Source organism: Astatotilapia calliptera, chromosome 15 (assembly GCF_964374335.1).
Source record: "Astatotilapia calliptera chromosome 15, fAstCal68.1, whole genome shotgun sequence".
NCBI lineage: Eukaryota > Metazoa > Chordata > Actinopteri > Cichliformes > Cichlidae > Astatotilapia > Astatotilapia calliptera.
In genome coordinates, this window is record NC_137436.1 from 15,689,767 (window position 1) to 15,705,402 (window position 15,636).

The following is a 15,636-nucleotide window of genomic DNA, read 5'->3' on the forward strand; positions in this document are numbered from 1 at the left end:
GTCCAGCATCCACCACTGTTGTTCTGGGTCACAGATGTCACCTCCTCCAGCAGCCTACCTCATACCACTCGCCCTCCCCCACTGCTCAGCTCTATGTTGCAGGTGAACACAACGAGCCAGGAGTGTTAATCATTATTTAGGAAAAAAATGGGTCAAAGAATGGTCGCAAAACTTCATCAGATTTAATATGAGAAATGTTATGCAGAGCTACTGGCTATGTTATGTTGCCATGGTCTTGCCAAGTGAAAGTTAAACTGAATTAAACACTGTTGGCTCCTGGGTTTAAGAACCAGCTAATCAGAATGGGGGAAAGCTTGGCAAAGGGATAACACACTTAGATCGTTTCAGCCGCAGGAAACGTGTGAAACCAGCATCCCACAAAATAAAAAGGACAAAGAAGGGTGTGTGTGTGTGTGTGTGTGTGGCAAAAGCATATAGAGTCCTGCTAATCGTAAAAAGGAGCTTCCTTTTAATGGTGTGGTCATCTTTTTGAGAGGGCCTGAAATTATTTTTGCACGGCTCACCATTTGTTTGCTTGAGACGCTGAGAATGGTTTACCACAGGAATCCTCCATGGGGATTGTTGCGTGTACATCATTCTCTCCATCTCTCTCGCTCTCACTCATACGCACACATTAAATGTGTCCACCCACACATCGCTGACATTTCTTTTCGGAGTGTCTTTAAATTACCACGCGTATTAGTGAAGCACTGCAAAGACCTCTTTTTATTATTCTTCCTAATCTCGTGCGCTTACGAGGTCAGCGGCTGCCCCCGCTCCCCCATATGTCTTTCCTCTCCCCTTCACTCCTCCGCCTCTCTCCCAGCTCCCCTCTGCCAGCAGGCACAGACAAGTGGTTACACCCAATCTCCCATGGGAGCCCCTTCTGCAGTGCACCGGCAGATTAGGAAAGGACATCATAGCGTGCTCCTGTTACATGCCTGCCTCCTCTCCCTACACTTGCCACCAGCCGCCCACTTTCTCCCAGCTGTGACTCACTTCTCACAAATCCAGCCAGGCATTTCTGCATGCCATTTTGAATGTTATATTAATGTTACATGGGTGTAATTTGAATTAGTTTGAATATTTTTTCACATTTGCAGGTTAGACTTTGGTGTCTGCTAGGTTACGACTTCCAACAAAGATTAAAACTGTCAGCGTGCTCGAGCAGGAATTGAAACAGCCATCGCCTCCAACAATTTTTGTAACATTCTGAAACAAACTGAGCATTTGAATAGCACGCTCCCTTCATGTAGACAGGCATTTAAAAACAAAACAAAAAAAAAAAACACTCTGGTGAGGTATCCAAAGATTTTAAAAGTACAAAGAGTTTTAAATTTAGTCTCTGTACCAACTTTTTTCGCACCTCTGAAAGGTCTAAACACTTTTAAATTGTTGGCAGGGCAAATATTAACTAGTTCGTTTGAAGCATATTGAACCACGTGCTTTCACACACAATTTATTTCTGGAGCGAGCAGAAGGAGGTGCATTTTAAGAATAATTGGTTAAGGAAACAATCGGTAGATAAGAGTTTTGTTTTTTTTTGAAAAATGGGTCAAAGGAAGACAGAGCATCAACTTGAGCAATGAGTTATTTGTGAGTGAGTTGGAGGTGCAGAGCAAGTGTAGGGGCAGGGCTGCCTGAAAGTTACAAGCATTGACACATCAGAAAAGAGATTAGGAAACTTTATTTAATGTGATATCAAATTGTATACAGTACTGTGCAAAAATCTTGCACTGGCCCTCATTTCTTAATACTTCTAATGAGGAGGATGACATGGGCCGTTTTTTCACTCATTTTCAATTCAGTCCATATACGTGACCATGTTCAAAAGAATGTGCCCCCCCTTTTGTTCAGCCACTTAACACTAACTTAATAAACACTAAAGCACAGCAGCAAGGCGCCCAACTCAGGGGATAAAGATTAACTTAGCAAGAGAATTGATGATTTCTTTAGACACTTTGTTACTAGCAGTCTGTCGCAAAGAGCTGTTAGCTGAAAACTTGAAATGGTGTGCAGTGTACCCTTTACAAAATTTGAGGTAGCAGGACAAAAAGAAGAAGTAGCATGCCTACATCACGTAAACAGTATTTGAAAGTCATTTCTTTGAGAACTACACCTGACACAGCACCACAGAGATGCATCTGGGCCTTGCGTTGATTCACCGCTGAACCTCCTGAGAAAGGAGGGTGCAGGGTAGATTTAAAGAAACTATTCTACAACTGGAATGAAAATCTGCGTCAATTGAGGGATGAATGTAAATTTAAATTTTTTTGTTCCAGTTGTTATCAAGGGGGAGGAGGAGAAGGCCCCGGGGCAGACCCAGGACACGCTGGAGAGATTATATCTCTCGGCTGGCCTGGGAACGCCTTGGTATTCCCCCGGATAAGCTGGAGGAGGTGGCTGGGGAGAGGGAGGTCTGGGCCTCTTTGCTTAGGCTGCTGCCCCCGCGACCCGGCCTCGGATAAAGCGGATGAAGATGGATGGATGGAAGTTGTTATCAATATGTAGGGGAAGAGTCATGCGAAGCCTGGAAGAAAAAAGCTTGCCCAAGAATGTTTAGGCACCAATTCCATAGTAAAATATAAAAAAAATGACAGGAGGCTCAATATTTTTGCACGTACTGTAGCTATAAACTGCATTGTTTCATCCTTTATCTTATCTGAAAACATATCGATTTATCTTCAAAACCTAAGACCCAAGAACAGCATTAAATCCATTTTGGACAAACAATACTCTACAAGCTGCTTGGACAAAGCTAGCGGTTGTGTTTTCCTTTCTCTTGCTATAAATAGATAATCTTAATAACTCACATCCTAGGAGAGCAGGGCAGGATGAAGCCTAGTTAATGGACCCGAGTACTTGAATAGATGATGGAGATTCACATTTTTCCTCCCAACTTTGAAATGGTCAAAAATGATTAGGTAAAAATCATTTCTGTAAGAAACATCCAAAGGCGCTGAGAGAGTTCAAATAACTATGAGCGCAATGTGAGGGCCTATGATTCTAATCCCAGTTAAGACAAGCCTGGCAGGCGAGCCGACACAAAGGAGCTTGGTCCAGTGTTAGAGGAATTAAAGCAAAAGCCTCTTCTCTGTTGTTATGCTAATCCACAAGACAATGATTATCTGCAGGGCAACGTTGCCACGGTGATAAACATGGCTCAAGAGTGCCTCAATTAGGGCGCCAATTGCCAGAGGAGAGCAAAAAGTGAGTAAGGCGGATGATGCTGCCATGAAGGAACAAGAGACAGAGTGCATGAGGTCTTTTGTTATTTCAGTCGAGTGGATGGGTCAGCTTTCGATTGATGGGGTAGCTTACAGATGAACTTTGACCTTTACAGCTTGACCTTCGTCGGGCTTGTCCCTGTTCACGCTGTAAAGACCTGCTCGTTCACTAGGACAAGTAGTTCAAGAGGGGATATGTAAATCACCTCTCGAATCAAGGACACAACTATAGGGTAACACTATGACTCTCGAGTACACGCTCTGTGCAGTGCAAGTGGAGTGGCGAAAAATAAAAGGGCGTCCGGGGTTGCGGCTCTCTTCATTCATCCGCCGTTCGGGTGGCTGCAACTGTTTTCAGTTTTATTTAAACATCAAAAGTTGGAGGACAACCATAACACTTGATTCATCTATGAAAATCCTTCATTTACTCCACAAATCAAAGTGAGGAGGCAAAGCCCTTGCTAGGTGTTGAAAAGCTCCTCACTGAGTTGATGTGCCAACTTCAATTCTTTGCTGTTGTAACAAGATCAAAGTAAGTTTAAAAAAAAGACAGAAAGAAAATCAGGCTGGGAGAGGCTGTTTTCTGTTTCTGGAGCAGCTCGTCACTCAGCTTTTTCACAGATGCATATTTGAAAATCTGGTCATGTGGTTGGCATCACACGAGTGTCTCCTCGATCCTCGTCAAAACTAGCTCTGGGCCACCGACGTAGACAAACAGAATGCATCCCCACTGCTTCAGAATACCTCCATCCTGTCTATTTGGTCTTGTGCTCCACTTTCCTGCCGTTTCTATGAGGAATGTTTCAAGTAGAGATGGACCGATCCGATATTACGTATCGGTATCGGTCCGATACTGACCTAAATTACTGGATCGGATATCGGAGAAAAATAAAAAATGTAATCCGATCCATTAAATATCACGAAAGCACCTCACAAAACTTGCAACACGCCGTAACTCACCTCAGAACGTTAGCAGTCGGAGCAGTATGCATCACGTGATAGAGCGGCTGTGGCATGCGGGACCTGTCGGTGGTCTGGATAGCATTTGGAGCTTCGCTAGCAACCCGGCATTTCATCTCCGACAAAGTTATCCCGAGAGAAGTAAAGCAAGTGTGTAAGTCCATCTCTGAATGTTTGTAAAGCATTCCTGCGTTAAGCTTACCAAACGATATATGGAGCGACTGCCTCTTCTTGCTGCTACTTCAATCATGAAACTGCTTAACGATCAGCTGATCGGCTTTTCTGTCGCGAGTCCGTCTCTCTTGTTTGCTTTTGGCCCACTTTGCACCAGAAAGAGGAAACCAGCGGCTGAACAACAGCAGCACGTTTAAGCTTGATCAGCTGTTGTTAGAATTTATTTATTATTACTTTCTACTCGAGGATCTTTTTCTATGTAGCTGACGGCTGGTAACTGTGCAGGGGCGGATCTAGCAAAGTTTAGCCAGGGGGGCCGATAGGGCATTAACTGGGAAAAGGGGGCACAAAGACATACTTTTCTTTCTTATTCTCATTTAAAATGTCGAGCTTTTAATAAATAATTATCTGACACCCAAAGTTTTAATTTGATGTAAAATGAATAGAAGTCAATTACTGTATATAGTGACTATTAAGTCTAATATATATACCCTAGTAAGCTATAGTACTTTTTCCTTTGGGAAGGTACCATCTGTGCAGTCTGCAATTTTGTTGAAGAAAGATGTTGAATCTATTTAATATTTCTTGAAAAATAATTGATTTCTGTGCTTTTTTTTTTTCACACTGCATCAAATTAAGGTTGATTACGTCGATTAAGCATCATGAGGTGGAGCGTGAGGGGTGGTTCCCTATTTTTTATTTATTTATTTTTGTTGTTGCTGGGAGTTGGAACCCTATTAGTTAGGTTGCTTAATATTTACGCTAAGTACTCTTTAAAATACCAGAATAGGGAGGATGGTGTAGGTTTAAGTTTATTAGATTGATCAGTATTGCTGAACTATGAAATTTTTTTTTTTTTTTGCATACAGGTATAACAGAATAGCTTTAGTGTAGTTGTTGTTTTAAACTTGAGTATGAACTTATACAAAATGCAGCAAGATATTTAAAAAAAAAACCAGTTTTGTTGATTAAAAAACACTATATCGGATTCATATCGGTATCGGCAGATATCCAAATTTATGATATCGGTATCGGTATCGGACATAAAAAAGTGGTATCGTGCCATCTCTAGTTTCAAGTTTTGCCTTTTTTGATCCAGTCGGTCACTTGCTCTCTTTTGTCTTCTCTCCCCATCTGTCCTATACAGATCCAACTGCATAATAGGCCTTGGACTGCTGTGTCATCTCACTGAGTCCCCATTAGGGGCTCTTATATCTGACTGGCACGTTGTTATTACTCTCCCAGACCACAGCTAAAACTGAGAAATGGGTCTGCCAAGCAGGCCCTTTAAAGTCCACTGCACTGATAGCTCTGGCACTGAGGAGCAGTGGGGTTGTGGTGGGGATGGTACAGCGACAGCACATAAAGATGGGAAGAGTAGGAGGTGAGGCTATATGATGCAACACCTCTAGGGCAACATGACAAGAATGTCAGATGCAAATGGTCTCATGCTGGTTTACTAAGGGGCTTTGCCATAGGTGAATGCCAGTGCTGCCACTCTCACAAACACAGAGGAGAACTCAGTGGCATCAACGATCTTGCAGAGACAGCAAGATACAAAATTTAAAAGAAAAGTGCTGATGTGGGAAAGCAAAGGTGGCCTATGAACCTGACTCAGAGCTAAAGCACAGGTGCTGGATCTGGAGAATAGGTCCCGCAGGATTCACAGTCTTTCCCGGGTAAACAAACAGAGCAAGATGTTACAGCTGCAGTGTTTTTTTGTTGGGAGTTTTTTCTTTCTTTCTTTTTTTGAGAAATAACATCCTCCTCTCCAACAAGAACTAAAAAAATAAATAAATCAGAAATTAAAGCAAGTAGGAACCAAAGCTGGGACAAAGATACATGATGAGAGAGAAAATGAAAATGTTTGCTTTGTTCCTCTTTTCTTTCCGGCTATCAGAAATAAAATGAGCTTCCAACACACTTCTCCACATCAAAACCTTTAGTCTCAGGCTGGTTTCTTCCTCCAAGCAAACTGCTAATATATAGAAGTCTGGTTGATGTTACAGAAACACCAGAGAACACTTAACCTTGCACTGTAGCAGCCACTAGTTCAAGTTGTACCCGAGTAACAGAAAAGAAAGTGCGCTCTGCTGCAGCAGACTTCTACACTACGCTCAACAACAAATAACACAGGAAGATGTTTGTTCCTAAAACATTATTTTGTGAAGCAACTGTGAAGGCGTAACCTTACAGGAAAGATGTCAGTACATGCAAAAAAAAGACGCATGTAAACCCCTCAGACACTGCTTTGTACCAAAAGTACAGCTTGATTCATTTGTACAGTTGCGGTTACCGTTTGCAAAAGAACATCTTTTTCACTTCTCCAATTATATATTTTAAGAGTGATGTGGAACTGAGAAAAAGAAAAAAAATCAATTTGCTCCTATTTGATGGATGGACAACTTGATGTAAATGATGTCTTGGGAATAAACACACACACTCATTTTTTGTACTGCAACCCACAAACAACTGGCATCTGCACTATACTTGGACTGGAAATTCATCCTGACACTGCTCTAATGCAAAGCCTGCAACATGAGCATTACAAATTAATTTTATAACTCAATCAATAAATGAAAGATTGGAAGTGAGACTTCTCTGGCACACAGTACTCCTTAATACCCAGAAATACCATTAACCAGCATGAGACTGGACATCAAGGAGGTCCCATGAGACACATTTCAACTATATACCAAAAGCAAAAGCTCCTGGAAATGTTTCAAGTTACATCTATTAAGCTAACTAATAAAACCTTGAATCCATTCTGCAAATGCATCGCAACTGCAGTATGCGTCAAACGCGCTGTTGTCCCCATTTTGCAGTGTTGCTCTCTTTTGTCTTTGGGCGAGCACACTGCACAGGTATAATCATCGTGAGGAACACGCTGTAATCTCTTCTGAGAGACCCCAGTTTGTGGAATGAGCAAACATTTCTCTTTATCTGGAAAATTAACCCAAAAAAAAACTTCTGTCCACCACAATCAATACTGAGTTACTGTCTTTGAGGAACATCAGGACTGCAGTGCTTTAGGATAATTTGCTGACATCTTGCAGTCCTTCCAAAGATCAGATTTATGAGAGTAGCAGACAGACAAAATTAAAGAGAAAAAAAACGGACAGCACACCGATCTGGGCTGTGTTTGTTGATGTGATGTTATCTACCAGATACATAGTTGTGGAGGATGAGCAGACAGTGTTTGAATTCCAACAAATTCAATCTAGCTGTGTTTAAAATTTTAATAAAATTTGCACTTTGTACAAGTTTAAATCCAAGGAAACAACAATGCCGCTCGTTTGAACGTAAAAGCAGAAAGACGCTTCCAAGATGGGCTTTATACATAGAAACTGAACTAGGAGACGGCTGCTTATATCCACTTCAATTTGAATCTGTTAGACAGACCTTAATATGTTAGGTTTAAGGACTTAATTGGTTAAAGTATGTTAATGATTACAGATGAACGCACCTTTTGCTGTTCTCTAGTTAAGATTCAAGTCCTTCTTTGTTTAAAAAAAGAAAAATGCCATCTGACTTTTGGCTGGTGTCTTCAATTAAATCCACTAAAGGAAAGCACTAAAAGAGAGCTTTGAGAAAACAACAAAAAAATATATTTTATAAGATGCTCTCACAGCACTGAAAACCATCAATATGTGATGAACAATGCATTCCAGGAGTTATTCTGTGATTTTTATAATTACTATTTTGTTGTGCCCACTTTCCTTCAGCTTTCCACATCTAATTCTACTTCAGTTAGCGATTTCCTATATTTCCCAGAGTGCTTTTCAACAACCCCCAGTAAAAAGGCTCGACAAGCTCAATGGAGCAAGCTGTTTTATTCAGCTTAGGGAAACAGACAGTTCATATTTAGGAGGGAAACAGAGTGGGCATATCTGAGCTTTTAGGATCTTTTTTGGTGTATCGGTTCGTCAGTATGGGATGACTATATCATCACTAGTTTGAAAAATACAGACTAACGATCGTAATATAGAAATGCCCCATCGTTTTAGCCTTTTCAATTTAACTTTAACATACCGAGTGCATACTTGGTGTACTGAATACTACCTAAAAATTACAATCAGCTCTAAACTAACCAATATTACTCAGAAAACACCAAATATCTTTTAACTGCATTGTATGCAGGTCTCTCGAAGCTGGTTAAAATAAATAAATAAATAAATAAATCTGTGAGTCATCATTTACGGTACAGAGAAAGTGCAATCTAATATTTTCTTTTTTACGGTGAATGCTTGGGTCCGCAATGCCTGAATGCAAATTTTGCTGTATATTCACAGTGTGACTGCTGTCTGATTGCTACCCTGCTGTCTTCCAGAGCGCCATGCTGTGCCAGGTGACAAGCCTCCTACAACGGAAATCCAATCAGGCCAATCCTCTACGATCCCACTCAATCCTCTCAGCCGCCGCCCTACACCGACAACCATCAGTAACACACGCAGCAAATGTCACACACACTCATAGTGAACTCTGTGACAAATATAGAGATGGACAGATTCACATTAACCACCTCTTGTGAACTTGGCACACACATTGGGGGGCTCGGTGCTAAACACGGCATCTCTTCAAGCTACAATGGCCAAACAGTGTGGCTGACCCTGCATTCTGACCTCTCAATGGAGGTTACAGAGATGAATTTCTCCCTTAAGGATCAATAGTGCGACTGCAAAAATCCCCAAACACTCTCCCCATCAAGGCAAATAAACCCTTCAGGAAGCAGAACTGGCAACAGTGACACAAATAGGCCCCCTGCCTGGGAGAACGATAATGCACGCCTTTCATCACAGTCCAGGTCCCACTTTCACAGGAGCCTGGGGTTGAACCCTCTCCGGACCTGCATAGAGGTCACATGCAGGCCATCCAATACTGGCTAGTACCATTGGATACCACTGGCTAAATGGAGGACATTCAGCAGTCCTTGTGTGCTGCTGGGAATTTTCGTTTGATGCTGAAAACAGAATAATATCCACAACCCCCGTGCACGCCTGTCACACAACCTTTTTACCCAAGTGTGGGAAATGCACCCATTCTGTCAGATGAGCTCATAGTCGTGTTCTTTTCTACCCTGTGTGTGTGTGTGCGCGTGTGTGTGTGTGTGTGTTGTGGAGGGCCTGTGCATTCTGTGTTCGAATGAATGCGAATTATTGTCACTGTGATCCTAATGTCCAGCATCTGGCTCTCTGACTCTGTTTTTTTAAAGCAGGGGTGAGGTGGGCAATCTGAGCATTTGTGCTTCAAGCTACACAGCTGCCCCAGTTACTGAGACTCTCTTCCCTCCTAATTTTCCATCCATACCCATCTGCCTCTTCTTTACTCCAAAATATCTGTCCCGTTCAGCCTTGGATGACACTAGTGACGACTTGTACTTTCTGGAATCTCCTGTGCTCAAAACATTCCTTAGAGTCTGTTAATTTTAGATCTTGTTTTAACTTAGACAGTGTAGGGTCCATAAAAACAACACAGCACAGTAAACTTGTCAGATGGCAAAGAATTTTTAGCATCTCTGAATCCCTCCAGCCCTCCATGCCTGTGCTGATCCTGGCCTGAGCTGTGGACTCAGAGGGGTTAACAAGGCTGTTTGATGGGCCATGGGCACTGAGCATCAGGGGTTTTGTGGGTAGATGGGTGGTTTCAGCTGTCTGTGTCCCACAGTGAATCCCTGAGCAACTTGTGATGAGCTAAAAATTCCCACTGTGTCTCATACCCATATGAATTCAGTTCCACAAGCAGAAAAGGCACCGCTTGCATTCTACTTGTCTTCGTGTGATGCTTACACAAAGATACAAAACTAGAATACATACATATATTACATAGAAAGACATAAATTAATGCAAAGGCACGTGGGAGAGTGTGCAGCAAGGGGGACTTAAGTGCCTCCTACTGAAAAGCAGAAGAAACAGGGGAAGGAGGAAATTTAAAAGCTGCAAGTGGATGGGTACATGCCTATTTATGGATGGCTCCAATGAGCCGAGAAGAAATGTCGTAAGACCCACTTCCCACCTCAGACTGCTGCAGCAATAACTCCCCAAGAAAAAGCAAAAGCAAGCCTACACAAGAGAGTGTGCACGCACAAGTACACATTCTCAGTGATGCGGGTGAACTGCAGGCTGGGCAGCCTCCCTGCAGGGCCAAACAGAGAGGGGGCAGCATACTCTTCTAGGGGGAGCCCTGGTCCGAATGTCTGACTGGTCACAACAAAAGTAACAGGAACAGGGTACACTCAGAGCTATCCCTCAACCCCAGTGCATGTTCTAACATCCTCCAACCCCACCCGAGATAGATGTAGCAAAGACATGTGATCCATCTCCACTCCCTACACAAATCAAATCTGATGGCACATGGCTATCGGCTCAAGCTCCTATTGCGCCTGTCTGACTGAATTCCTATTCCAAACTTCTTCTTCTATCCTGTCCTTAGATATTCAAGCGAGTAAAGATGGGAAGACAAACAACAAGACATTTAGACAGGCAGACAGCAGGGCAGGCCTTCCAGGGCCCTTTTTCTTCTTCTGCTGGCGGAGAATGCTATCAGCCTGGATCAGGCTAGCCTACTCAAGCTGAGCTTCAGCAACCTCACGGGCCAGCCCGCTTTTCACCATGGAAACCTGCCCTATACTCGCCTTGTGATTGGCTCATGCAATCACTAGACAGTCACTCTGTCTTACAATACGGATAATAATGGCCCTCCAGCAGGATGACAGCAGGAGAAGAGTGATGCAGAAAGGTCTTTTTCCTACCGATTTTGCCCTTTAGAAATGCTGCATTCTGCAGGTGCACAAAAAGTACAATACCTGAATGCTGCTCAGCTCGTTTCTTCTACAGATCCTAGCCAAACCCACAAAACACAGTCCCAACAAACTCATTAACATCTTAATATGTTAGTGATTATTTTCTCATCTCCATAAGGACGTTTTCAAATCCTAGAGGGCAAAAGAGAGATAAAACAAACCCCAAACAACCCCTCTAATATGAAAAATGCCAGCCAAATGCCAGCACTAGTCATACAGCAATTGCTCACTGAACCGCATCATGAACCAGCTATTCTTTATCTCTTCTATCTTTACAGACCAAGCTCCTGATAATACGGCTCAAAAATGGGTATGTGTCCATGTTTCCATACATAATCATTTCCGCCTTTTTCTTCCCAAAAGCAGGGACAACAAAAGCAAAAGCGTCTTTTCAATGGCCTCTGCTCTATTTACAGTACATTGTCTGGAATTCGAATACCCAGCACAGAGATTAACAATACCAACAAATCAATGCTTGCGGATGAGCCTCTTTTGGTAACATTGTTACTGCATCTCCCTACAAGCACTGCCATGTCTTGCATAGCCTCTTCACTTCAGTTGTTCTTTGTGTTTATAGCATGAAGCCCCAAAACTGGGAGCATGTCTTCAAAATGTGCTGTTTGTTTCCTCCACAGCACAATTCAGCCTTCTCATCCGTCTGACATTTTTAGAGAGGGGAAAAAGAAAAAAAAAAGGATATATCTGGGACAACAGGGGGAGAAAGGGGATGTATACACAGCACCCCGAAGCCAACATCAAGCATTATACACACACAAACTGTACACTAAGCCAAAACACTGTGATGCTTGAAATTAGAATGGCTTTTCATGCAAACAGAGGCGCTTGCTGTGCAGGTGACAGGCTGGTGCTGCAGAAAGAATTGAAATGAAAAACAAATCCTATTTTAAATAAAAACACCACTTGGCAGGGACTCGCTGCGCTAAGCCAAACAGAGGAACGGTGCTCGCCACGTGACAAACGTGCACACGTTAAATACACCTATTAAATGAGTCGCCGCCCATTTTTGCTCATCGCCCCGCATCCAACCTCTTTGCCAGAGCAACAGTAATATGTTTAATGAAGTCATTAGTCAAAAAAAATGAAGACAGACAGCGGCATGAGGCACTGAAGGTGGAAGCGCAAAGGGCAGAGACAGAGGCAGGGAAACAAAAGGGGAATGGGGGGGGAATGGATCAGCTGAAGTGTACTTCTCTGGAAAGCACATTCTCCTGCATTATAGATGCAGTATCATGCGTGCCAGCAGCTACATAGCTGCAAATGTAATATGTGTCTATTCTAATAAACCCAACAAACAGAAGGAACACAATCAGGGGTGGCATTTTACAAAAAAAAAGTTCAAACATGCCAAGTAAATTTTCAGGGTAACTGCATGTGAGCGTTATCACTACTGCTTGATCTAAGCGCTTCACCCAAATAAGACACCCGCGAATGAACTACTCTAATGAAATTATTAATACTTGGCTGGTATAAATGGGTCCACCCATGGCTATGCCCATTCATTCCTCAAATGGCAAAGCCCAGATCAAAGCAAATTGTTGCCAAAGCGTGAGTCACAGTTGCTTTTATGTAAAATAATTGCCCCCTGACAGTTTAAAGCAACTCAAATATAACCACGCGTCTATCTGAAGCAGCACAGTGGCTGCCACTGGAATCCAAGACCGAGCTCCCCTGCCGTGGCATAGACTGCTGTCCCAGCAATATATACAGCTGTTTACTTATTCATGAATGGATTAGGGCTACTAACTCAATCAATCTGCTTCCAGTTACCAAGGCTGACTTTATTAGATAACATTAATGATGAATTAGTTGTCCATAGGTGTTGCATTTCTCCCTTGTCAGCAAATATAATTCAAATGGGAGCACAAGGGATATGGGCAGCAAATGGATCAACACTCTGGGGATGATTGTGGCACTATACAACATTACAGACTAATAAATTATAGTCGGGCCATATGCCATTGAAGAAAGAAAAATCACTTGTGTGCTTCATGGAGATGAGATATGTCTTGTAATATCTGCTCCAGACATTAAGTGATATGAAATAATAAAGTCAAGCAAAAAAAAAGAAAAAAAAGAAAGAGAGCCATCCTTTACAAATCGATTTTTATGAAAAAGAAATAAGATACCGCACTTATAATCTGTCTTATGGAACACAATTAAACAAGAGCCTTTCACTATGCTTCTTTCTGACATGCTTTGATTTTAGCTAGAGCTCTGACATCATCGCAGTATTACAGCCATTCATATACCAAGAGCTTTTGCTGCCTAAGTTGTACATTTATCACGAGCTATTTGGTGGTCCTCACATCACTATGAAGGAATACATCTTCTAATGGGTGCTCCTGCTGGGAGCTGAACCTCAGGCCTTACCAGCCCTGACGGTCCAGATTCTTATCAGTGGAACTACACCACACACAAAACACATACTTCCTCCGTGCGTGTGGGCGATGCCGTGCACAGCATCGCCAGCTTTATCGGAACGTGCACGCGTGCGAGTGGAGATGGGGAGCAGAGCTCACCCCCTCTGACCTACCTGACGCGATGCAGCATGAACTTAACTGAGCAGTTTTTATTTCTCAAAAACCCCATATCAGAGGCCTCAGCAAACACTACCCATACCTCCAGATATCGAAAACAAACGCACGCCTGGCTCTGGTGATACAAAGCGATTCCAGATACTAGCAGTTGTGCACTGAGGCTTACACACAGGCAGTTGCTTTGTCTGGCCGCCACGCATAAATACAACACAGCAAAGGAAGGGAGGCAGACACTTGTCAAACACACACGCCGGTGTCATGTGTCTTTCTTAACACGTTGTGTGCGCGAGACTGGAGGTCAAAAGCATTGCATCCTTATTTAACGACACATAGAAAAGCGGCTAGCATATAGGCTACACATTTCTAGCACGGTTGATGTCAAAAATTAACCCGCTGCACGTTCATTCAGGTGATTATTGGGTCTTAAAAGGCGCTTTCACACTAACTACCCGGGTCCTGACGCGGTCACACTGTAAACCAATTTGTTCCGAGCACTTGCTCTTCTCAACGCGAACGAGCGGTAAAAAAAAAACAAAACAAAAAAATAAACCTGGGGGGGGGGGGGGTCGCAAGGCAGTTTGTGGGTATGTAAAGCAGCCAGGTGTCAACAAGAGAGACCCCCTGATGGAGAGTAAAAAGCGCGGATGTAACGGGACCTGAAATCGCTTCCTACCGTGACCGCTGTTTGATCTAACCAGCGACGCAGTCAACAGGCCGGGATGTAACGGGCTGAGCACTGCCTCTGCTGCTTCAACATTTCCGCCATGCGAGCAGCGTGATCCGCTACCTACCTTGACTTGATACGCCGGCTTCCAGAGGCACCCGACCCGAGCTGCGGAGGCTGGGTCCTGAAGCAGCAGACAGCCGAGACGTGTTGCTCCACAAAACTGAGTAGGACGGCTGCGGCGGAAACAGGAACTGAGGGGAGCTGGGGTCTGTGAATCCGGCAGTCGAGGCTGCTCTGTGGGGATCTGCTGAATGGCCGGTGTCAACAGAGATCGGAGAATGGGGAGGGGGATGAGACTCCACATCCGGTGAGATAATTTCAAAGTAAAGAATGCGCGCGCTTCAGGTGCAGTAGCTTAAAGTGGAGCTGGAGTTATATATACTTTAGGGTTGGAACTAAATATATTATTTATTCTTATTATGTATTTTTACTTAAAAATACAACAAATACATCATAAAACAAACATGTAAACAGATGCAAATTCATTGCACATTTCCAAACACCACAGTGTGTTCAACTGTGTTGTTTTAACCTGTGTTCAGTGTATTGTCTGGCCTGGCAAATAAAACAAAAGAAAAGTTATTTATTATTTCTGTTTTGGAAAGGACTAAGACATCTCAAATACCCCTACGGTTGCTGATTTTCTCAGGTTAGTTAATCCGAGTTATTTCGTTTTATTGTGAAACAGAAGAACCTTGTCTTGATGTCTTGACGCATGCTCAACCATCCAGGTAAGTAAATGATCTAAGACAGAAGAAGTCACCTGGATGAGTGACGAAACGTTTCTCCCATTGAAAACGCTACGTCCAGATGAACAGAATCAACCTGCTGGGTACAGAAGAACCTCATTTTGTCTTGTTTCTTCCTTATTTTGAATTGTGTTTCCTCTTTTTATAGTATATCCGGCGGTGATACAGAAGCACTTTACTGGCTCTGTGCCAGTGCGAAGTTCATTTGCAAACCATATTGTTTCATTTATTTTGAAGGCGCGTAGGTCTAATTTCCTGATTGCGCGTCGTTCTCAGTGATGCAGACTCTGATGGGAATCGTTGACTTGAAAGCGGCAGTGCGCACACCCGCGTTGGATTGGTGAATTGCATGGGAGCTCACAGACTGACAGACCCGGTGTCACCGGCCAATGGAGGGCACGACTCCCCCGTAAGCGTGGTACTCGACCTTGTGACTGGTACA

At 43.1% G+C, this 15,636-nt stretch overlaps 1 protein-coding gene across 1 annotated transcript in view; it reads right to left on the reverse strand.

The window, feature by feature from the left end:
- fut8b (fucosyltransferase 8b (alpha (1,6) fucosyltransferase)) overlaps positions 1 to 14,698 on the reverse strand; it is a 97,629-nt gene extending 82,931 nt beyond the window's left edge. Inside the window, exon 1 of the mRNA XM_026193886.2 lies at positions 14,510 to 14,698. The gene's annotated coding sequence lies outside the window, so the exon portion shown is untranslated. The remainder of the gene's footprint in view (positions 1 to 14,509) is intronic.
- Between the last annotated feature and the right edge of the window lie 938 nt (positions 14,699 to 15,636).